At 46.3% G+C, this 25,482-nt stretch overlaps 1 protein-coding gene and 1 long non-coding RNA gene across 6 annotated transcripts in view; both read right to left on the bottom strand.

The window, feature by feature from the left end:
- Window positions 1-25,482, bottom strand: part of LOC118394136 (protein MTSS 2-like) — a 100,546-nt gene that overhangs the window by 45,190 nt on the left and 29,874 nt on the right. The gene's annotated exons all lie outside the window — the stretch shown is intronic.
- LOC127907321 (uncharacterized) lies at window positions 22,706-24,028 on the bottom strand. Of its 2 annotated transcripts, none has more exons than XR_008064154.1 (3): window positions 23,710-24,028; window positions 23,305-23,412; window positions 22,706-23,061 (listed from the first exon to the last, which is right to left on the bottom strand). It is a non-coding gene; the product is annotated as an uncharacterized LOC127907321 (long non-coding RNA). The 2 variants fall into 2 exon arrangements; XR_008064153.1 differs by lacking the exon at window positions 23,710-24,028 and adding an exon at window positions 23,521-23,690.

Here is a 25,482-nt window from a genome sequence, read left to right as displayed (position 1 = left end):
CAGGCTCTACTTTTATCCCATCAAGGAGAAGTGTGCGTGACAGATCAGATCAGAGAAGATGGCCCAGCCTGTCATTGTGACTGATCCTTCCCTTGTGTCAGCCCTCCTCCCCTCGTTGGGCACACTAACCCAGTCAACGTCTGCACAGCTCTATAGGGACACACACACACACTGCTGCTGACAGTACACCCCAATAGGCCTTTCTGGTATGACAGAGAGAGAGAGAGAGAGAGATGGAGAAAATAGGTCACACACACACACACACACAAATACATACCAAGCGCACACACCAACATATAAACATACGTAACACACACTGACACACACAGACTGCATGAGCGCTAACTCACAGCACACTCTACTTAAGTGCGAATCACACAAGCACACATACAAGGATAGTAAAATCATACACACACACCTGCACACCCATGCCGTGACTGCAGCATACTGTATCATAAACTCAACATTCATAATTTAGTGATTACCGCATGGGCAGAAAATAGCTCTTTATAGCGCACACATCTGGGCCAGACTCACTGGTCCTAAGCAATTTCACCAAGCCCACCTCTCCCTCCACTGGGCTAAGACTTCACAGAGTAGGAAGGCTTTCACACATACGGTCATGGGAGAGTTCTACACAGCCTATTTCCTCCCCCATATAGTCCCATCAATTCACACTAGGGCTGTCCAGGAGGGAGTGATGTGGTTTCAGGTGTTTATTTTGATATTTACAGGGTTGGTTGTCCAATGGTTATGGGGAGCAGGTAAAGAGGGTGAAATTGGAGAGAAGGAATGGCTGATTTCCCCAGAATGAGGGGCTAGTGCAGCAGGGTCGAAAGCGGTGTGCATGTCCCATCACCCCTGAACAAACCCCTTGAGAGAGAGAGAGAGAGAGAGAGAGAGAGAGAGAGAGAGAGAGAGAGAGAGAGAGAGAGAGAGAGAGAGAGAGAGAGAGAGAGAGAGAGAGAGAGAGAGAGAGAGAGAGAGAGAGAGAGAGAGAGAGAGAGAGAGAGAGAGAGAGAGAGAGAGAGAGAGAGAGAGAGAGAGAGAGAGAGAGAGAGAGGATAGAAAGAGATCCTCTAGCAGGCCTGTTTACCACTAACACACCCAGCAAGGGCTGCTTTCCTTTCCCAGAGAATATCAATGAGCCTCTAGACTTTCTGCCCATTAAAAATAGTCCACCATCACCACTTTCTCTCTCTCTCTCACTCTCTTCCTCTCTCTCTGACTCACACGAGCATTCCCCTTTTCTCTGTGCCTCAGGCTCTGTGGCCTTCCTACCAGAGCATCTCCATGGCAACGGGGAGATGAAATCTGCAGAGGGATTCGTCAGTCCTTTTCCCTCGCTCTACTGCATCCACACACACACAATTAGAAAACATACACATGCTTGATACACACATTCACACCTGTGATCTCCCCAAAGGAATCAGCTGATGGACTCATCCACTCTACCTCCTGTTACTCCCTGTATCTTAGGAGCGAGAGTGTGTGTGTGTGTGTGTGTGTGTGTGTGTGTGTGTGTGTGTGTGTGTGTGTGTGTGTGTGTGTGTGTGTGTGTGTGTGTGTGTGTGTGTGTGTGTGTGTGTGTGTGTGTGTGTGTGTGTGTGTGTGTGTGTGTGTGTGTGTGTGTGTGAAAGAGTGAGAGAGAGAGAGAGAGAGAGAGGTAAATACCATTTGGAGGGCAATAATGAATGGGAGAGTTGGGTCGCTCTGCTCTGGTACTAATTATACCCAGCCTGCCTCTGGAGGATTAGGAGACTTTTAATAGTCCTGTTTTATGAGTTACAATCCTGCTGGGAGACCCTACACACGCACACACACGCGCACACGCACACACGCATAGTACTTTAGTCATTTTTTGGGGTTATCTTTAGGTTACCTTACTGTTTACATTTTTGATTACTTTTACTTCACTACATTCCTTAATAAGATATTGTACTTTTACTCCATACATTTTCCTTGACACCCAAAATGCTTAAACAAACATCCCTGGTCATCCCTACTGCCTCTGATCTGGTGGACTCACTAAACACACACGCTTTGTTTGTAAATGATGTCTGAACGTTGGAGTGTGTCCATGGCTTTCCGTAAATACAATTTAAAAAAAGAAAATGGCGCCATCTGATTTGTTTAATATAAGGAATTTGAAATACTTCTACTTTTGATACTTAAGTATATTTCAAACCAAATACTTTTAGACTTTTACTCAAGTAGAATTTTACTGGGTGACTTTTGCTTTTACTTGAGTCATTTGTTATTAAGGTATTTTTTTACTTTTACTCAAGTATGCCAGTTGGGTACTTTTTCCTCCACTGCACACATGCATGCACGGAAGTACGCACACCAGATACATGACACTCATGCTTGTACACACTGACAGATTTAGAAATGCAGACAGCTGCCTCATAATGTTTACATTACTAAACGCATTATGAATCTCTAAACCCTCAACATGGGAATAAGGAAATCACAGGAATTATGACCCAGCAGCCGAGGCAATCTAAACTATCTCTGTACCTGTCACGTTCTGACCCTAGTTAATTGTGTTAATTGTTTGTTTTAGTTGGTCAGGGCGTGAGTTGGCTGGGCATTCTATGTTTTCTGTATCTAGGTTGTTTTTCTGTGTTCGGCCTAGGATGGTTCTCAATCAGAGGCAGGTGTCGTTGGTTGTCTCTGATTGAGAATCATACTTAGGTAGCCTGGGTTTCACTTTTGGTTTGTGGGTGATTGTTTCCGTGTCTGTGTTTGTTTCACCACACAGGACTGTTTCGCTTCACATTCATTGTTTTGTATTTTTGTAGTGTTCTCGGTTATCGTCTGTATTAAAAGATGTTTAACACTAACCACGCTGCATGTTGCTCCTCCTCTCCTCCAGGGGAAGAAAACCGTTACAGTACCTCCATCACCTAGTTTGTGTGTGTGTGTTTTTGTGTATTTGTATTTGTGTGGGGTCTCGGTCAGACAAAGTGCATATCTGTCCCTTATTGTTGGCGAGGCATGTCCCAGTGGAATCCTGGCTGCTCAATCTGTCTATCTGTCAAAAACAGTCTGGCATAGTTCACAGGCCCAGAATATCCCACAACACCCCTCTGAGGCCCACACGGCTTCATCAGGGCTTCACCAAGACTCACATCAGCTTTAACGCAAGTGACTGAGCATCCCGGATGCCCTGCCAGCACAGCCTCAACACACACACACACACACACACACGCGCACACACGAGGACCAATACAGACACATACACCACATTGTACCCACATGCATGGATGTGCGCAGCAGCGGACTTACGCACTTTGATCCAGACATTGAAATTTGACAATGGTGGTCTGGTCAGACAAAGCACTGTCCCACTTTCAGCAGTCCAAACATAGCACCAAGGCAGGGCAGAACAGACTGGCCACTCCCTGTTTGAACAATCACAAAGCTGACATGACTGGCCCATGGACTGGAGCCAACTCACCCGCAAGGGGATAGTGAGCGGACATAAAAACACACACACAAACGTGCGACGCACACTCATATCTTCAAATCAAATGTGCCGAACACAACAGTGAAATGCTTAAGGAAAGCTTTGACTATCTACAGATTCAGTGAGCATAGCCTTGCTATTGAGCGAGGCCGCCGTAGGCAGACCTGGCTCTCAAGAAAAGACAGGCTATGTTCACACTGTCCACAAAATGAGGTGGAAACTGAGCTACACTTCCTAACATCCTGCCAAATCAAATTGTGTTAGTCACATGTGCCGAATACAACAGGTTTCACCTTACAGTGAAATGCTAACTTACGAGCCCTTAACCAACAATGCAGCTTAAAAAAATACAGATAACAATAAGAAATAAAAGTAACAAGTAATTAAAGAACAGCAGTAAAATAACAATATTTTTGTTATTTTTGCGAGACTATATACAGGGGGGTACCGGTACAGAGTCAATGTGTGGGGGCACCGGTTAGTTGAGGTAATATGTACATGTCGGTAGAGTTATTAAAGTGACTATGCATAGATGATAACAGAGAGAAGCAGCAGTGTAAAATAGGGGGGGGGGGGAGAACAGTCTATGACTAGGGTGGCTGGAGTCTTTGACACATTTTATGGCCTTCCTCTGACACTGCCGGGTATAGAGGTCCTGGATGGCAGGTAGCTTGGGCCCAGTGATGTACTGGGACGGTCGCACTCCCCTCTGTAGTGCCTTGTGGTCAAAGGCTGAACAGTTGCCATACCAGGCAGTGATGCAACCAGTCAGGATGCTCTCGATGGTGCAGCTGAAGAGTCTTGCAATGCACAGACAGATACATATTTCCATAAAACTGCTTACACATACAATAGACTAAGCACCTTCCTCATCCCTACATCCACCATACTGCACTGTATATCCTTTTAATCCCTGGTCAATCTGAGCTAAAATGTACACAAACAGATCATGATCGGTAATACCCACAATGGCCCACATTTAAAAAGTCCATAGTCTTGAGGCATTGGACTAGATCAAAGAGATGGACAGATGAGGAGATGAGATGTGTAAACATACGATTAGAACATACAATACATGACTAAAAGTGTATATATATATATATAAAACAATATAAATATAAAAATATATACAAAAAGTAGTAACAAAGACAAATATAAACACATTTCTGTTGATTTGGATCTCAGGCATCAATACATTACCCTTCCCCCAACACTGTCAACCAAGAGTCAAGACTAAAACCAATTAAGCTTGGTGGTGTGCAGACTGGTTTTTAATTATTCTAAACGATTACGCAAAAAAACAGAAAAAAAATGCAACAATATGTCTGTGAAGCTATATATTCACTGTATATTGAATGAAATGTGGTTATTTGGTAGCATTTCGTATTGTGACTGATTTTACAAATTGCATTCATACTGTAGAAAGTTAGAGGTGCGCTATTTGATAGATTCCCCCACTCCCTCTAACTCAAGCTTCCAGTGGGGAGACCTGAGGTCAACTTACCTCCACCCCCCTCCCCATCTCGTACTTCTGAGTGGGAGACCTTCACAGGCAGTAGCCTGCCTAGCTCACAAACTAGAATCAGGGCGCCCACTCCAACAAGGTTAATTGACCCACAGTCCCACACGGTGACATGATATCATTGACGGGATGTACAAATGTAATTCCGGCGCCGACACAGATGGCCGCCTCGCTTCACGTTCCTAGGAAACTATGCAGTTTTTTTTTTTCATGTGTTATTTCTTACATTAGTACCCCAGGTCATCTTAGGTTTCATTACATACAGTCGAGAAGACATTATTCATCTCATATGCATACGTATATACTGTACTCTATATCATCTACTGCATCTTTATGTAATACATGTATCACTAGCCACTTTAACTCTGCCCCTTTGTTTACATACTCATCTCATATGTATATACTGTACTCGATACCATCTACTGTATCTTGCCTATGCTGCCCTGTACCATCACTCATTCATATATCTTTATGTACGTATTCTTTATCCCCTTACACTGTGTATAAGACAGTAGTTTTGGAATTGCTAGTTAGATTACTTGTTGGTTATTACTGCATTGTCGGAACTAGAAGCACAAGCATTTCGCTACACTCGCATTAACATCTGCTAACCATGTGTATGTGACAAATATAATTTGATTTGATTTGATTTGAAATTAGCAATAAAAAAACGATTGCGCAAATGTCACCATTTTAAATTGTTTTGTGTGGGCGCCCCAACAAGGTTAATTGTCCCACAGTCCCACACGGTGACATGATATCATTGACGGGATGTGCAAATGAGCAATAAAAAAACAATCGCGCAAATGTCACCATTTTAAATTGTTTTGTGTGGCCGCCCCCCGCAAGATGCCGCCCTGGACAGCTACCCATGTCGCTTATACCTAAATAAGCCACTGCGTGATGCGTTTCATCACTCGGCAGTCCTGTTCTGTGAGCTTGTGTGGCCTACCACTTCGCAGTTGAGCCGTTGTTGCTCCTAGACTTTTCCACTTCACAATAACAGCACTTACCGTTGACCGGGGCAGCTCTAGCAGGGCAGATATTTGATGAACTGACTTGTTGGAAGGGTGGCATCCTATGACAGTGCCACGTTGAAAGTCACTGAGCTCTTCAGTAAGGCCATTCTACTGCCAATGATTGTCTATGGTGATTGCATGGCTGTGTGCTCAATATTATACAGCTGTCAGCAACGAAGGGGTGTCTACATACTTTTGTATATTTTGTATCTGTGCCATAAATCGCACACTGCCTGCCGCTGGAGAAAACACGCTGCCTGACCCTGGAGAGAACACACTGCCTGCCCCTGGAGAGAACACACTGCCTGCCCCTGGAGGAAACACACTGCCTGCCCCTGGAGGAAACACACTGCCTGCCCCTGGAGAAAACACACTGCCCCTGGAGAGAACACACTGCCTGCCCCTGGAGAGAACACACTGCCTGCCCCTGGAGGAAACACACTGCCTGCCCCTGGAGAAAACACACTGCCTGCTGCTGGAGGAAACACACTGCCTGCCCCTGGAGGAAACACACTGCCTGCCCCTGGAGAAAACACACTGCCCCTGGAGAGACCACACTGCCTGCCCCTGGAGAGAACACACTGCCTGCCCCTGGAGGAAACACACTGCCTGCTGCTGGAGAAAACACACTGCCTGCCCCTGGAGGAAACACACTGCCTGCCCCTGGAGGAAACACACTGCCTGCTGCTGGAGAGAACACACTGCCTGCCCCTGGAGGAAACACACTGCCTGCTGCTGGAGGAAACACACTGCCTGCTGCTGGAGGAAACACACTGCCTGCCCCTGGAGGAAACACACTGCCTGCTGCTGGAGGAAGCACACTGCCTGCTGCTGGAGAGAACACACTGCCCCTGGAGGAAACACACTGCCTGCTGCTGGAGAAAACACACTGCCTGCCCCTGGAGAGAACACACTGCCCCTGGAGGAAACACACTGCCTGCTGCTGGAGAAAACACACTGCCTGCCCCTGGAGAGAACACACTGCCCCTGGAGGAAACACACTGCCTGCTGCTGGAGAGAACTCACTGCCTGCCCCTGGAGAGAACACGCTGCCTGCCCCTGGAGGAAACACACTGCCTGCTGCTGGAGGAAACACACTGCCTGCTGCTGGAGAGAACACACTGCCTGCCCCTGGAGAAACACACTGCCTGCTGCTGGAGAAAACACACTGCCTGCCCCTGGAGGAAACACACTGCCTGCTGCTGGAGAAAACACACTGCCCCTGGAGAAACACACTGCCTGCCCCTGGAGGAAACACACTGCCTGCCCCTGGAGGAAACACACTGCCTGCCCCTGGAGGAAACACACTGCCTGCCCCTGGAGGAAACACACTGCCTGCCTGGAGGAAACACACTGCCTGCCCCTGGAGAGAAACACACTGCCCCTGCCCCTGGCTGGAAAAACACACTGCCTGCTGCTGGAGGAAACACACTGCCTGCTGCTGGAGAGAACACACTGCCCCCCTGGAGGAAACACACTGCCTGCTGCTGGAGAAAACACACTGCCTGCTGCTGGAGGAAACACACTGCCTGCTGCTGGAGAGAACACACTGCCTGCCCCTGGAGGAAACACACTGCCTGCTGCTGGAGAGAACACACTGCCTGCCCCTGGAGGAAACACACTGCCTGCCCCTGGAGGAAACACACTGCCTGCCCCTGGAGGAAACACACTGCCTGCCCCTGGAGGAAACACACTGCCTGCCCCTGGAGGAAACACTGCCTGCCCCTGGAGGAAACACACTGCCTGCCCCTGGAGGAAACACACTGCCTGCTGCTGGAGAGAACACACTGCCTGCCCCTGGAGAGAACACACTGCCTGCCCCTGGAGAAACACACTGCCTGCTGCTGGAGGATACACACTGCCTGCCCCTGGAGGAAACACACTGCCTGCCCCTGGAGTAAACACACTGCCTGCCCCTGGAGGAACACACTGCCTGCCCCTGGAGGAAACACACTGCCTGCCCCTGGAGAAAACACACTGCCTGCCCCTGGAGAAAACACACTGCCTGCCCCTGGAGGAAACACACTGCCTGCCCCTGGAGGAAACACACTGCCTGCCCCTGGAGGAAACACACTGCCTGCCGCTGGAGAGAACACACTGCCTGCCCCTGGAGGAAACACACTGCCTGCCCCTGGAGAGAACACACTGCCTGCCCCTGGAGAGAACACACTGCCTGCTGCTGGAGAGAACACACTGCCTGCCCCTGGAGAGAACACACTGCCTGCCCCTGGAGAGAACACACTGCCTGCCCCTGGAGAGAACACGCTGCCTGCCCCTGGAGGAAACACACTGCCTGCCCCTGGAGAAAACACACTGCCTGCCCCTGGAGAGACCACACTGCCTGCCCCTGGAGAGACCACACTGCCTGCCCCTGGAGAAAACACACTGCCTGCCCCTGGAGGAAACACACTGCCTGCTGCTGGAGGAAACACACTGCCTGCCCCTGGAGGAAACACACTGCCTGCCCCTGGAGAAAACACACTGCCCCTGGAGAGACCACACTGCCTGCCCCTGGAGAGAACACACTGCCTGCCCCTGGAGAAAACACACTGCCTGCCCCTGGAGGAAACACACTGCCTGCTGCTGGAGAAAACACACTGCCTGCCCCTGGAGAAAACACACTGCCTGCCCCTGGAGAAAACACACTGCCTGCCCCTGGAGAAAACACACTGCCTGCCCCTGGAGAAAACACACTGCCTGCCCCTGGAGGAAACACACTGCCTGCCCCTGGAGAAAACACACTGCCCCTGGAGAGACCACACTGCCTGCCCCTGGAGAAAACACACTGCCTGCCCCTGGAGAGAACATACTGCTTGCCCCTGGAGAAAACACACTGCCTGCCCCTGGAGAGACCACACTGCCTGCCCCTGGAGAGACCACACTGCCTGCCCCTGGAGAAAACACACTGCCTGCCCCTGGAGAAAACACACTGCCTGCTCCTGGAAAGACAGGTCCCTGCACTTCCATACTACTCTAGTACAGCATTCCGTGGGTCATGTTTCAAATGGGCACAATGTTGTTTAGATAGTCAGTCTCCCATAGAGAAGACGGAGACACGGGCATGGCATGTCTTGCTAGTGGCTGGTACATATGGACACACCTCTCGCCCAGAACCCCATCCAGAGGGGCAGAGTGGGGCACAAAGGGAAATTAAGAAGATGGGAAAGGGGTGAAGGGAAGTGGAGGAGGAGGGGAGACAGAGAGGAGGGATGACAGAGCTTTTGGGCTTGAGTGGGATAATGAGGAGTGGAGGGTATCGCCATGGCAGGTGTGACTGTGGTTGCCAGGGTTACAGCCGTCTGCGGCAGAGAGAGATCAGCCCACGACACAGCAACAATGTGAGAGGGAAGAGAAAAAGAGAGAGGGGGGAGTAGACAGATAAATAAATAGAGATAAAGTGAGAGAGACAGAGAACACGAGACAGAGAGAGATAGAGAGAGCATGACCGAAAAAGCAGCAGCAAAACACAAAACAGAATTATTTATGAAGGCCTGGATTCCTATCCCAGCGTGTGTCCATGCCTTTGAGCCGCCTGTGAGCCTCGGCCCAAAAACGCAGCACCACCGTCATTACACACCAGATTGGATTCATGCATACTGCGACGCAAGATACTGAAACATGGATCACATGTTCCTGTACTGCAGTAGATAGGATACAGCCTGAACCACACAATGCAGCAGAAAATGGAGGATCGACGAAATGCAGAAAATCACTAGTAGCACCGCAGTGTGGAAATAAAAGAATGATTGACCTGACACAGACCTGCACAACTTGCACAGGGAACACAGACTCACTGCATACACGCAGTAGCCTTGAAGCATAAATAATAGAGTGTGAATGCAATCACTACAATGATGAGATAGTTTCACAGTACCCAGCCAGCTCATAATGTTCTCAGAACCATATGTTTTGTTAGAGCTTGGTGAGAGCGTATTAATCCTATGGTTATTTTCCATACAACCTTCCCACAACTTTTTGGGAATTGTGCCAGATAGTTGCTTCTCATGTTCTACCAACTGCTGTTGGTATTTTGGCTTCACTGTTTGACATAACTGTAAGTTAGCAGTAGTTGGCTAGCTAGCAAGCAAGGGATAAGAACGTTGCCACCCAGTATGGCAATGGAACATTTAGAACAAACGAAATGGGTAGCCTCCATAGACATAGAACAAAAATAATGAATGGCCGCGTCGTGTCTCTGGCAACCGAACCGATAGCAACCCTAGATCTGTGCCGGGACTTTATCCCCTTGTGGAAGGATGAAATAGTATGAATACATTCATCAAAATAAAGTTTATGAAAATATGTCAATCCTTAATTGAATATGTTGGTAACCCTGCTGTGATAAAGTGATAATGCCCCCGAATCCGGTGTTTGGAGGATGTATTGGCAAGGTTTAACAGAACCCGTGTCAATATATCCTCCAAGTACCGGCTTCGAGGGCATTATCACTTAAATAAATTATTTTCTCAGCATCAACAAAACTCTGTCGTCTATCTTGTTAAATGTGTTCATGTGATCTTAAAGAGAGCTTTTTTCCCCCCTTTGAAATGGAGTCTGTTCAAATAGACTAAAATAAACAGCTTTGTACGTGTAACACAAAACATGATAGCTTCGTCCTAGAGGCGCAGTAGACTAAATCCAGGGACAGAGAAGCCGAGCCAAGCAACTATCCGGCACCATTCCCAAAAAGTTGTGGGACAGTTGTATGCAAAATAACCATAGGACAACCATAGGACAAGCACACCAAGCTCTAACAAACTTATGGTTCTCAGAACGTTATGTGCTAAATGGATGGGTAATGTCTAACTTCACTGATAAAACATGAGACGAAGAATTTCACGTTAGATTGAATACACAGCACCAGTAGTGGACTACCAAGGCCAGGTCTGTCTGTGCTGAATAGCAGGCCAACAAGTCCTACCCTCTGATCTGCACTATTCAATTACTAAAAGCCAGTGGAGAGCTGGGAATGTGCACTCTATTTAAATGGAGATGGAATGGCATGGCATGGAATGGGCTGTGTTCTAGGAATGGAGAGCAGGCTGAGAACGTAGTCAGGGTGACATGGGACACCCAGAATGTTAAGCTTCTGCTACTGACCCTAGGTCAATCAGTAGCTGAAGAATGAGCAGAGAACAGGAGGAGCCTCTGTCTTAGCATCTGGTCCTAGGTCAGTTCACACAGCCGTGACTGGTTACTCATGTAAGTTTGAATATATATATAGACTGGCGTCTCCAAGGCATCCTCCTGTGTGACGGGGTTAATTTTCCATTCTGGGTGTACCGCGACAATAGCCTGGACGACTTCAAGTTAGGTGTCAACCAGACTACCGTGACAGGAACTCTCTGAGCCACGTAGAGGTCATGAGTTTAAACTGTACAGTAAAAGCATATTCTTAGGTGTTATTCTACTCAACACTTTCATGAACTATGACCTTTCTTGTCATTCATAGCAGAAGGCGGTTCCTGTTTTCCAGTTAAGCGTTGGTTACAATGGAGCCAGGAGATAGATAGTTGTAGTAGCTAGCAGGTAAAAGTTCAGATTAATTTGCACAAAAACGTATTATTTAACAAGCAATGACAACTGTTTTGTGACAGATCCACATCTGTCTAAGCTAACGGAAAGGGTAGCTGACATGACAGCGATGGCCTGACCGTAGCTACACAGACATTGTTAACTAGTTCGTTCTCTTCGAGGGTGTCGATGGCAAAGAACGTAGAAAACATAAAGCAACAGACATGCAGACTTTCCTGAGAGCAGAGATTTGTTTGAGCCCAGTCAGAGTGTCAACAGACCAAAACAGACGGCTTTGGGTAATCGTGAGAGGCAGTGGCATCGTCGAAACAGTTGGTTGCTTGCGTTTGCCAGGGTCAGGGAAGACCTGTCGCCATGCAGCAGCTATCTTGTGGAGGGTATTAGAGTGGCTAGCGATTGTATTTACAACCATAAAAGCAGAGATGCAATTGCAAAAAAATATATACTTGAGAAATGTTGCATGTGTTGTATTCATGAACTTGTGCAACGTTAATTATCCAGGCTTTTTATGACGTAAAGTTACCCTGAGTTTGAGATAAGGTGCTAAAATAAACATTATTATTATTATTAGCAGGGACATTGGCAGGGATTTATCAAAGGGCTTTAATTCAGTTGACCTTGAATTGTTGCTCGCTAGACTCAGAAACATTGGTCTCTGTGAAGGAGCAGTAAATTGTAAATCTTTCTGACAGAACACGATGTGTATATACACTGACAATCACAAGTATAGCTTTCTTGAGAGTAATAGAGGTGTGACCCAGGGTTCCATTTTAGCTCCTGTGTTGTTCCCAATTTGTATTAATAATTTGGGAAATGGGATGCAACCAGCAGTTACATCTATATGCAGATGATACAGTTACAGTGGGGAGAACAAGTATTTGATACACTGCCGATTATGCAGGTTTTCCTACGTACAAAGCATGTAGAGGTCTGTCATTTTTATCATAGGTACACTTCAACTGTGAGAGACAAAAATCCAGAAAATCACATTGTATGATTTTTAAGTAATTAATTTGCATTTTATTGCATGACATAAGTATTTGATATATCAGAAAAGCATAACTTAATATTTGGTACAGAAACCTTTGTTTGCAATTACAGAGATCATAAGTTTCCTGTAGTTCTTGACCAGGTTTGCACACACTGCAGCAGGGATTTTGGCCCACTCCTCCATACAGACCTTCTCCAGATCCTTCAGGTTTCGGGGCTGTCACTGGGCGGGGGGAATTGTGAAGAAAGTGTAGAGCATGTGTTGGTATTAACACTGCAGGAATTGAGTCCCTGGCGGCGTAGTGTGCTACTGATGGTAGGCTTTGTTACTTTGGTCCCAGCTCTCTGCAGGTCATTCACTAGGTCCCCACGTGTGGTTCTGGGATTTTTGCTCGCCGTTCTTGTGATCATTTTGACCCCACGGGGTGAGATCTTGCGTGGAGCCCCAGATCGAGGGAGATTATCAGGGGTCTTGTATGTCTTCCATTTCCTAAGAATTGCTCCGACAGTTGATTTCTTCAAACCAAGCTGCTTACCTATTGCAGATTCAGTCTTCCCAGCCTGGTGCAGGTCTACAATTTTGTTTCTGGTGTCCTTTGTTTCTGGTGTCTTTGGTCTTGGCCATAGTGGAGTTTGGAGTGACTGTTTGTGTAATGGAGTGGAAGACAGAGGAGCCTCTTAAAGAAGAAGTTACAGGTCTGTGAGAGCCAGAAATTTTGCTTGTTTGTAGGTGACCAAATACTTATTTTCCACCATCATTTGCAAATTAATTCATTAAAAATCCTACAATGTGATTTTCTGGATTATTTTTCTAATTTTGCCTGTCATAGTTGAAGTGTACCTATGATGAAAATTACAGGCCTCTCTCATGTTTTTAAGTGGGAGAACTTGCACAATTGGTGACTGACTAAATACTTTTTTTGCCCCACTGTACATACATACCGTAGAATGATAAATCATGCAATTATTATTCTCAAGCTAACCAAAAGCATTTAGCTACGAACGCCTGTTCTCGCCATTTTCAGTCAAATTAATCAAATTTTCTTTCATGGCAACTCATAAGCAGGCCACGTCATACTTGTTTCATAGTTGATATATAATCATATTTCATAACAGTTAGCTTTTTTTTAACAGAAGGATGAAAGAACACAATATGTCTGTCAAAAATTGTTAGGGAGTCTTTGCAGCTTGTAGATGGTGCAGGTATCATTGCATTTATCCCATCACCTAATGAACAACCACAATACCAGTCTGGTGTTCAGCTTTCTGTGCTGTATTGACGTCTCCTGAAAATGACACCTGCTGCTTTAGATTGAACGGTCATATCGGTCAGTTTCTACAAAAAAGAAGCTATTGTTCATTCAATTTGCAGTAAATGCTTTAGCTAGCTAGATTCTTTACATCCACTGTTTCAGAAGATGACAGCCTGGTTTGCTGGTTTTCTCAGGAGTCCATAAAACTATTAAACAACACGAATTACAACTTCTCCCAACCATCCAGGAACAGTTTGATGACGAACAATGCCTTTTCCATTATGATGGAGCCCCTTGCCATAAGGTAAAAGTGATAACTAAGTGGCTCGGGGAACAAAACATCGATATTTTGGGTCCATGAACAGGAAACTCCCCATACCTTAATTCCATTGAGAACTTGTGGTCAAGAGGTGGGTGGACAAACAAAACCCCACAAATTCTGACAAACTCCAAGCATTGATTATGCAAGATTGGGCTGCCATCAGTCAGGATGTGGCCCAGAAGTTAATTGACAGCATGCCAGGGCGGATTGCAGAGGTCTTGAAAAAGAAGAGTCAACACTGCAAATATTGACTCTTTGCATCAACTTCATGTAATTGTCAAGAAAAGCCTTTGACACTAATGAAATGCTTGTAATTATACTTCACTATTCCATAGCAACATCTGACAAAAATATCTAAAGACACTGAGGAAGCAGACTTTGTGAAAATGTATATTTGTGTCATTCTCATAACATTCGGCCATTGAGTCTAGATAATCTCCTAACTTGCTTTGCCCCCCATGGAGGCTCCATGACTGTAGTACCCCGTTGATGACTTGTGATTGGCAGACAACAACAAGCTACACGCGCCTGCATTGGCTATTCTCATTAAGTAGTGGCCACATACTGTTAATGTTCTATCCACAACTCTCTGTCCATCGCCATTGTAATCTACTGTGAAACCAACATCTTCAGCCAAACTGGGGATTTGAACAATGATGGAGGATCTTCCAATTCTGGTTTATCGACCCTACCACTCACCATCGTACAGAACTAGTTCCCAGCTGCTCCTCACAAAAGGATAAGATGAAATGCGCCAGTTAAGATTCAAATTTAGATTACAATGTGCATATAGGCTCTAGTCGTTTTAACAGAAAAGCCTACAACATTTTTTCAGCTCATATTTACTCAAGAGGCAATGGCGTACAACTCAGCATATTTATTTTTGTAAAACTTTTTTTTTTTAGGTATTTAATCGGGTTCACAGTGCGGACCGAACTGAGGTGTGGCATTACACCCCTATCTAGTAGACCCACGTCCCACCCTGCGTAATGAGGACAGTGGCCTAGATGCCTGTCCTGAGATCACTATCAATTGAGATGCTGGGCACCAGCTCCACCCACACAGTCCAATTACCAGGACACGGACCATCAGTTCCTCACAAAACAGACATCATTAACAGGACAGGAATCTACAGTGGGGATACAACACGTGTTGCTAACCCCCCACCCAGCCAAAGGACTCAGTAAGGGGGAAGAAGTAGGGCTACATCCCCTGTTGACCACCCACCCAAAAGGCCCCGAACCTTGGGATGAAATAGCTGCCAGGCCTGGCTGGAGAGAGCAGAGTCTCTACCAGGGACCAGGCTGTAAGTGGGTCAGAGCTCTACTCTCTCTGAATCACTCTGAGCCAAAAGCATCTCACACATGAAATATTGATGGTGCTTTTGATAGGTGAAGGGGAAGAGAACAGGGCTAGACATGGCCAACCAATACTACATACAAGTAGGGTTGACATACATAGCCTGCTCACTAACAAAGTGATAGGCCTACACTCCACTATTAGTCCGCAAGTACTTGTGTATTCAGAGGTCCGAAATTAGGATTCTTTACGAGATGAAGTGTATTTCACTGAATTATGGTTCTAACGTGAGATCATTTCATTAGAGGGTCAGCTCAGAGATGGCCTTCATTGGAAGGCCATCTAATGGATGCCAGTTCATTGGAAGGCCATTTCCGCAGAGGCAAAACAAATGCTCCCCAAAAGCTCATCTCACCCAAACCAAAACTGTGGAAGCAGAATGCTGATTAGAGCATGGTTTCTCTTAGTAGGAAGCCGGTCTATGGGAAACAGGTTATAGTCACTGTAGAGTCAGACCCTTGTTTCCTAACCAAGCTGTACCCTCACCTTGGAGAGATGATTGCCTCAGTGTTTTTTATTTCTCTAGCTGACAGAGAGGAAGACAACACGACTGACACTGTGGGGTCAGGGGTTAAAGGTCAGACGATGATCTGGTCACACCGTGGCTTAAGGAAGGCTGACTAATGAAGACACATCATTGGCTCCCTGACCAAACATGGTGTGTAACTGGCTGGCCCTGTTCACACGTCCAGAGCAGCAGAGCTCCCCACAGTTCCCCTGAAGTGTGTCAGAGAGGATACCTGCCGGGCAACTGAACACAATACGGAGGGCAGTGGAGGCCGCTTGGCTGGCGGCCATCACTTCAAAGAGCGAGCAACGTTAAAAAACCAAGAGCAGAGGAAGTCCATTGGTGCATTCCCAACATCCTTCGATCCGTGGACCGAGGAGGATAATAAGAGGATAATAAGAACGCATGACATTCTCTGGGTTTGATTAAAGAGCATTTAAAGCGTCTCCTGGGTCTGAGGGAGGATTGGGAGAAGACTGGACTAAATACCCTCCATATTTACTCTAAAAGGAAGTTCCTGGCAGGGGACAGTATTACTGCTAAAAATACCCCAACACTGCCACTGACCAACCAGGTGGGCTATTCATTACAACCAGAAAAGAATAAGGAGAAAAAAAATAAAGTGAGAGGAAAGCTATCCCCTTACAGCGACTACAGAACGACCAACAGGACTCTGCCTCACTCGCTCACACCCTCGCGTTCTCTCTCTCTCTGCGTCTCTCGTCACGGATGGTTGCCACGGTATTTATGGAAAGCCGCTGACTTCATGGCTCGAGCGGTGGAGGCCCTGTGCGTGTGTACAGTAGGCTACATAAACAAGGCCGACAGGACGTGATCTCACTATCTCCAGCCCAAAGAAAGCACCAAACCCACAGGCTGCTGATCCTATCGCCTCCACAATGCTGCTGAAATGTTTCCCAAACAATACTTCCCCTGGAACTCACCCACTCCCATGATAGGAGGGGGACTTTACTGTTTTCCGCCGCCTTTAATGTCAAAGAAATGACCAAGTAAATACAGATCCATCTCAATCTCTCTTACCACCGTGTACTTCATCCTCTCCCTTTTATTCCCACTTTTCATCATTCCAAACTAATTCCGCATCAGTAAAGCAGTCTGAACAACGCTGAAATGATTTTAAAACCTTGTTTCCCCTGTAACTAGACCCTTTTTGTACATCTCTGATGTCTGACGTTAGTGAACACAGTTCAATGTGAGTGCTGGCCCCAGGACACTGTGTAATGATTTAACTGTACGCGCTGCTCTGGCTCCAGACAACATATGATCTCTAAGTAACACTGAGACACTCACTGCCGTGACAAGTACACTAAGTGATTCGCCAGTGTTTAACAGTGGCAGGATAATATAGCCTGTGTGTGGGCTAGATATTGTGAGCAACTGCGTTTATACACTCCACTCGGAGTGTGTATATAGTTTGTGAATGTGTATGTTTGAGTGTGTGTGTGTGTGTGTGTGCCTGCTATGTAAGGTAACTACATTGCTGTGACTAGGCACATACTCAACACACACCTTCCGGATTTACAAGCTGAGAAGGTCACCCCACGACTGTGAAGGACACTGGGCCCGCCACCACTTAGTTAGTGGGGTACACAATACTAACTAGAGCAGGAGAGTTTTATTCAGTAGTCAGTACTGGGAACTATAGTCAGTAGTACCAAATCCTTAAATACCACTGTTACCACTACCCAACTCAAATAGTATCTTACTTCACTTGTTTACTATGCCAACCATTCCTGTGCACATGTTTTCAGATCAATTACACCTATATTACCAGGAAGGTATATTTTGACTCCAAGGATCACGCTAATGTTAGTAGGACCTGGTCTGATGGGTTTGGTCTCAGTATCCATACTGCAATGCCACACAAGATAGGCAGTCCAGACACATAAGCCGCTCTGCTCTGAGGGGAAGCTGATGGGACTGATTATTAGCCTGTCCACTTCCTGTACAGATCAGCAGTTCTAGTCCCGCTACTTTGATGCATCTCCACCCATCACTGCCCTACCTCCTACTCATCTCTTCTCTTCTCTGCCACTCTCCTCTCTACTCCCCTCCTCTCTACTCCTCTCCTCTCCCCTCCCCTCCTCTCTACTCCTCTCCCCTCCTCTCCCCTCCTCTCTACTCCTCTCCACTCTACCCCTCTCCTCTCTACTCCCCTCCTCTCTACTCCTCTCCTCTCCCCTTCCCTCCTCTCTACTCCTCACCCCTCCTCTCTACTCCTTTCCTCTCTACTCCTCTCCTCTCCCCTCCCCTCCTCTCTACTCCTCTCCCCTCCTCTCTACTCCTCTCCACTCTACCCCTCTCCTCTCCTCTCTACTCCTCTCCTCTCTACTCCTCTCCTCTCCCCTCCCCTCCTCTCTACTCCTCTCCCCTCCTCTCCCCTCCTCTCTACTCTAACCCTCTCCTATCTTCTCCTCTCCTATCTTCTCCTGTCAAGGTCCCCGAGGTTGGGTGGGTGGGGAGAAAACCCTCCAACAGGAAGAGGGTTTTCCTGCTTTCCTGCTTTCCTCTCTCCAGATAATCCAGGCCTTGAACTTGATTTACACTAGGATTCCCGGGTTGCTGCTCAGGGGGAAATGTGGAAACGTCTGTCTGAGACCAGACCACCTGGACAAGAGCAGTGTTGACCTTGTGGGAAAGAATGACAACCCGCTGGCACGTGCTTCCAGGGTGACAATCTGCAGGCAAGTATTACATATGTAGACAACTCAGAGGAGAGTGTCAAAACTGTTCTCTATGGCCCTTCACAGAGAGAGGCACAAGCCTCTGGTGGTGCAAAAGGGAGGGAACACTTGTATTACCTGGCTAATGCCACTCAATCAATGCTAACCTAGTCTGTGGTGTGAAGCCAGCAGGGCGAGCTCTCTGTAGGAGCAGAAAAGGGGCTGGGGACAAACATGCTGCATATCACATTCACATGGTGCTTTATGCGACAGGACAGGGACTGAAGTGCAAAAACGTTTCAGAAATGCAATGTTGGGTGGGAAACAAAAACCGACGGAGGCAGAAAGCTGTAGCCTAAGGTGTGTTCAACAAGGGGAATAGTTTGCAAATGTTTACCAACGTTAGCTTACGCTCGAGACAACATAATAACAAAAAATACAGTTTGTGGCAAACCTTCGCTCTGGATGTTAAATGCAGGTAGCGTGTTGCATTCATGGATGGCAGAACGTACGTGTTCACCTACAGTGGGGCAAAAAAGTATTTAGTCAGCCACCAATTGTGCAAGTTCTCCCACTTCAAAAGATGAGAGAGGCCTGTAATTTTCATCAGGTACACTTCAACTATGACAGACAAAATGAGAAAAAAAAATCCAGAAAATCACATTGTAGGAGTTTTTATTTATTTATTTGCAAATTATGGTGGAAAATAAGTATTTGGTCAATAACAAAAGTTTATCTCAATACTTTGTTATATACCCTTTGTTGGCAATGACAGAGGTCAAACGTTTTCTGTAAGTCTTCAAAGTTTTCACACACTGTTGCTGGTATTTTGGCCCATTCCTCCATGCAGATCTCCTCTAGAGCAGTGATGTTTTGGGGCTGTTGCTGGGCAACACGGACTCTCAACTCCCTCCAAAGATTTTCTATGGGGTTGAGATCTGGAGACTGGCTAGGCTACTCCAGGACCTTGAAATGCTTCTTACGAAGCCACTCATTCATTGCCCAGGCGGTGTGTTTGGAATCATTGTCATGCTGAAAGACCCAGCCACGTTTCATCTTCAATGCCCTTGCTGATGGTAGGCTTTGTTACTTTGGTCCCAGCTCTCTGCAGGTCCTTCACTAGGTCCCCCCGTGTGGTTCTGCGGATTTTTGCTCACCGTTCTTGTGATCATTTTGACCCCACGGGGTGAGATCTTGCGTGGAGCCCCAGATCGAGGGAGATTATCAGGGGTCTTGTATGTCTTCCATTTCCTAATAATCTCTCCCACAGTTGATTTCTTCAAACCACGCTGCTTACCTATTGCAGATTCAGTCTTCCCAGCCTGGTGCAGGTCTACAATTTTGTTTCTGGTGTCCTTTGAGAGCTCTTTGGTCTTGGCCATAGTGGAGTTTGGAGTGTGACTGTTTGAGGTTGTGGACAGGTGTCTTTTATACTGATAACAAGTTCAAACAGGTGCCATTAATACAGGTAACGAGTGGAGGACAGAGGAGCCTCTTAAAGAAGAAGTTACAGGTTTGTGAGAGCCAGAAATCTTGCTTGTTTGTAGGTGACCAAATACTTATTTTCCACCATAATTTGCAAATAAATTCATGCTGTGATTTTCTGGATTTTGGGATTTTTTTCTGGATTTTTTTTTTTCATTTTGTCTGTCATAGTTGAAGTGTACCTATGATGAAAATTACAGGCCAATCTCGCATCTTTTTATGTGGGAGAACTTGCACAATTGGTGGCTGACTAAATACTTTTTTGCCCCACTGTACATCACATCCACATGCTTGCACACGCACATGCACACACACACATTACTACGCCCTGTACAGATGGTTCCTATGGTAACATGCCATCTGCCCAGCAGGAGCACGAGAGCAGCTTCCAGGCGTGATGCACCGCCCCCTCCACAGACACACACACACCCTTGTTTTACTATCCTTGTGGGGACCGAAAAATGTATTCCTATTCAAATTTTCCCCAACCCTACACCTTAACCTAACCTTAACTTCTAACCCTATCCATAAATCTAACCCTAATTGTAACCCTAACCTTAAACCTTAAACCTAACCCCAAAGCCTAAAATAACCTCTGGGATAACACAGTGGCACAATACAGGATGTATGCCTGGCCAGGGACAGGCTCGGCCGGAGTGTAAAGAAGCTCTTACATGGGGCAAGGAGCAATACTAACACTTTCGGTCCAACTATCCACTCGCTTCCACACTCACTGGCACATCTTTGACGCATCACTTCCACTGTCGAAAGCACACAAGCCGCGTCTCGTTCCACCGTCACAGCCTACGGCTGGATCACACAGCTTGATCGAGACATCATTGCACTTTTTCCTCTGTATCATACACACGTGTTTTCAGAGAGAGTGGGTTATCAAAACAATCCAAAACCTGGACTATCGTACACATGAGCAAAACGCACAAACAAAGCCGTGCTGTATCGTCCACTGGAGAGCGAATAATTGCTGGTTTCCCGGAGAGTTTCTTCGTCCTGTGTCCACTTGTGTAGGTCTCTGTAGGCCCATGACCTCGCGACCCTTGGTGTCACCTCAGACATCCAGCATGCGTCATGCCACACTGTGGCAGGGGCACTGGGGAATTATGGGAAGATGACAGGAGACAGAACGGACGTTTGGGTTAGGGTCTCCAGCACTCTTCCTGTCACACATTGACAGGGAGCGGCTGTTCTTGGCAGAGCAGAGATGAGAGAGATAGAGATGAGAGAGAGAGAGATAGAGATAGAGATATATATAGAGAGAGAGAGAGGGGGAGAGAGAGAGATAGAGATAGAGATATATATATATATAGAGAGAGAGAGAGAGAGAGAGAGAGAGAGAGAGAGAGAGAGAGAGAGAGAGAGAGAGAGAGAGAGAGAGAGAGAGAGAGAGAGAGAGAGAGAGAGAGAGAGAGAGAGAGAGAGAGAGAGAGAGAGAGAGAGAGAGAGGAATGAGAAAATGAACTAGAAAATTGTTGACAGAGGAACTGTAAGTCAAGCAGGAGCAGATTCCAGCTGACTCCCCTCAGAGAGAGAGAGCAGGCGCTTTAGTAACAGTTCCCACCAGAACATCCAGCAGTTAGAGAGAAAGGCCCCAAAACATCATCCCAAACAAGCAGAATAGAACCCATAGCTCCGCCCCCTCACAGCTCCCCTGTGATAGGTCAGGGGGCCAGGCAGCTTCCCTGAGAACAGATCTGCTTAAAGCAGCCCCTGGCTGGCCGCCCTCCAGAGTCTTTCTACAGGCTGTGGGAAACAACTTAACACTCCAGACCAGTCTAATCATTTCATCAGGTCTGAAGAACAGCAGCTCCCTCTGACCTTTCGTGTTCTGCGTTTAAAGCGCTGCGGGACAATGGCAATACACCAGGAGTGAGAAAAGAGGGCCTTTCCGGGCCTCCTCGCCCCCCTGGAGGAAGAATCTGTATCGCATCCCAACTCCTCCACTCCTCCTCATCTCCACTTCAGGAGCTCCCTGACTCCGCTGAAGCCCTGAGGGTGTGAGAGGGGTTACCAACACCCACAGCTAAGTTAAAAATTATCTCCCAAACAAACAGCACATATCAAACAGTCCCCTGTAAGAGCAAAGCCCCCACACTGTGAGTCTGCTTCGCTCTCTTTCCACACAGACCAGCGAGGACAGACTGGACCTGAGCATGAAGAGCAGGAAGACTGCAATTAGCCCTCTGCAATGATGACTAAGGACTGGTATGCAGAGCTTAGAAAGGACACGAGAGACAAGAGAACAAGACAGGCATACTGCTATATTTGGTTAAATCGGTAAGAAGAAAAAATAATACAAAGCCAAAATGAATCACAGTGCACACAAAAAAAAGAGCAAATGCATATTATGACCAATGCTGTGTCACAGATGGAAACAAAGGTTCCCAGAAAGACGAGACAGAGTATACCCAGCCACTACATCTGCATCGTAAAATACAGCCACGGTTGCTATGTCAACACACCCAGAGGAATAGCGACATAGACGTGAGCCCACGCTGTCTTTAAAACGAGCAGAGGGGAGGAGGGAGGAAGGGGGGGAGAGGGAGAACCGGAGAGGAGGGTGGATAAGAAAGGGAAACAGAGGGGAAGAACGATAGTGTGAAGACGGCAGGAGTGGAGACCAAGATGATGGAGTGTTGGTTGACAACAACAAAAAAAAAAGAAGAGGGAGGGAGGAGAGAAAAACAGACAGCCACTTGGGAGATCAAGCAGCTATAAACATTGTCCTTAGGGACAGAGAAGAGAGCGGGGACTGAGACAGAGCTATAGAAGGAGATACTGTGTAACAGGCGGTACCCCCGTCTAAACACCTACGTCTTCTTTCATTCTGTATGTATACCCACCTAATCTAATACTGCATGTATACCCACCTAATCTAATACTGCATGTATACCCACCTAATCTAATACTGTATGTATACCCACCTAATCTAATACTGTATGTATACCCACCTAATCTAATACTGTATGTATACCCACCTAATCTAATACTGTATGTATACCCACCTAATCTAATACTGTATGTATACCCACCTAATCTAATACTATATGTATACCCACCTAATCTAATACTGTATGTATACCCACCTAATCTAATACTGTATGTATACCCACCTAATCTAATACTGTATGTATACCCACCTAATCTAATACTGCATGTATACCCACCTAATCTAATACTGCATGTATACCCACCTAATCTAATACTGTATGTATACCCACCTAATCTAATACTGTATGTATACCCACCTAATCTAATACTGTATGTATACCCACCTAATCTAATACTATATGTATACCCACCTAATCTAATACTGTATGTATACCCACCTAATCTAATACTGTATGTATACCCACCTAATCTAATACTGCATGTATACCCACCTAATCTAATACTGTATGTATACCCACCTAATCTAATACTGTATGTATACCCACCTAATCTAATACTGTATGTATACCCACCTAATCTAATACTGTATGTATACCCACCTAATCTAATACTGTATGTATACCCACCTAATCTAATACTGTATGTATACCCACCTAATCTAATACTATATGTATACCCACCTCATCTAATACTGTATGTATACCCACCTAATCTAATACTATATGTATACCCACCTCATCTAATACTGTATGTATACCCACCTAATCTAATACTGTATGTATACCCACCTCATCTAATACTGTATGTATACCCACCTAATCTAATACTGTATGTATACCCACCTAATCTAATACTGTATGTATACCCACCTAATCTAATACTGTATGTATACCCACCTAATCTAATACTGTATGTATACCCACCTCATCTAATACTGTATGTATACCCACCTAATCTAATACTGTATGTATACCCACCTAATCTAATACTGTATGTATACCCACCTCATCTAATACTGTATGTATACCCACCTAATCTAATACTGTATGTATACCCACCTCATCTAATACTGTATGTACACCCACCTAATCTAATACTATATGTATACCCACCTCATCTAATACTATATGTATACCCACCTCATCTAATACTGTATGTACACCCACCTAATCTAATACTATATGTATACCCACCTCATCTAATACTGTATGTACACCCACCTAATCTAATACTGTATGTATACCCACCTAATCTAATACTATATGTATACCCACCTAATCTAATACTGTATGTATACCCACCTATTCTAATACTGTATGTATACCCACCAACTAATCCCTTCACCCCCCAAAATACAGCCCTCTAACAGAAACCATTTCCTCTCTCTGTGGCCACCTAAGAGAAACCCCTGATGCCATAAATGTATATATGTCTGGCATCGGGCACCGCTCAGACTGTTTATAGTATATTCAGACGTTTATGGACAGCGCTCTGTACTAGTGTGGTCTGGTCCCCCTTCCCTTTCCCCAGAGGCCTCAGGGACTGCCTGGGCTGAAGGACGATAGGCACAACTGGCCTTCATCTCTAAAATCTCCCTTTATGGGCAGAGAGGAGCGCCTCCGAACCAACGCCCAGCCTACGTGTGTAAAACATGAAATAGAGAAAAATGAGGGGCGTAAACAGTGTATGTGTGTTACAGACGTGGTTCATTGGCGAGGAAACAGGAGGTAAGGAGCAGGGAAGAAAGGCAGAGGGGGAGAAAGGAGCGTGGCAGACAGACAGACAGACAGACAGACAGACAGACAGACAGACAGACAGACAGACAGACAGACAGACAGACAGACAGACAGACAGACAGACAGACAAGAGTGCAGGCGGCCAGAGAGAGCAGGGTTAATGAAATGTGTGATGATAGCACCAGCTGAGCCAGCAGTAGCAGCAGCAGTTGGGAGATCACGCCTGATTGCTAACACCTAATACCCTGGATTACCCTGGTCCTGGCCTGGCCTGTCTGATCCTTCACACAGACACGCACATACACACGGACGCATGTACACGCACACACACACAAGCACGCACACACACCCTGCTCCTACCTCCTCCCTGTCCAGCCAGCCACCATAACCCACATAGGCTGGGAAGCTGCCGCTTGGCTAGCCTGGTCTGGTCTGGCCTAGGCAGGGCTAGAGCTGAGACATTGGGCCACAGCACCCTCAAGCATGACTGAACACTGAACACTTTATACTCCACTGATCAAGCTGATCTGGATGTATGACAGACTAGATACAGTCTCTCTCTACAATGACCTCATTGGTTTGATCCGAAACACAATTCAAGGTTATTTTTCTCCGAATGATGTTTTCTTGGCATTATTCAGCATTTGTTGACAGAAAAAAAAAAAAAATTAAAGGTTCTGGGAGCCCACA

The sequence above is a fragment of the Oncorhynchus keta genome, chromosome 14 (assembly GCF_023373465.1).
Source record: "Oncorhynchus keta strain PuntledgeMale-10-30-2019 chromosome 14, Oket_V2, whole genome shotgun sequence".
NCBI lineage: Eukaryota > Metazoa > Chordata > Actinopteri > Salmoniformes > Salmonidae > Oncorhynchus > Oncorhynchus keta.
This window is presented reverse-complemented; position numbering and strand designations above follow the sequence as displayed.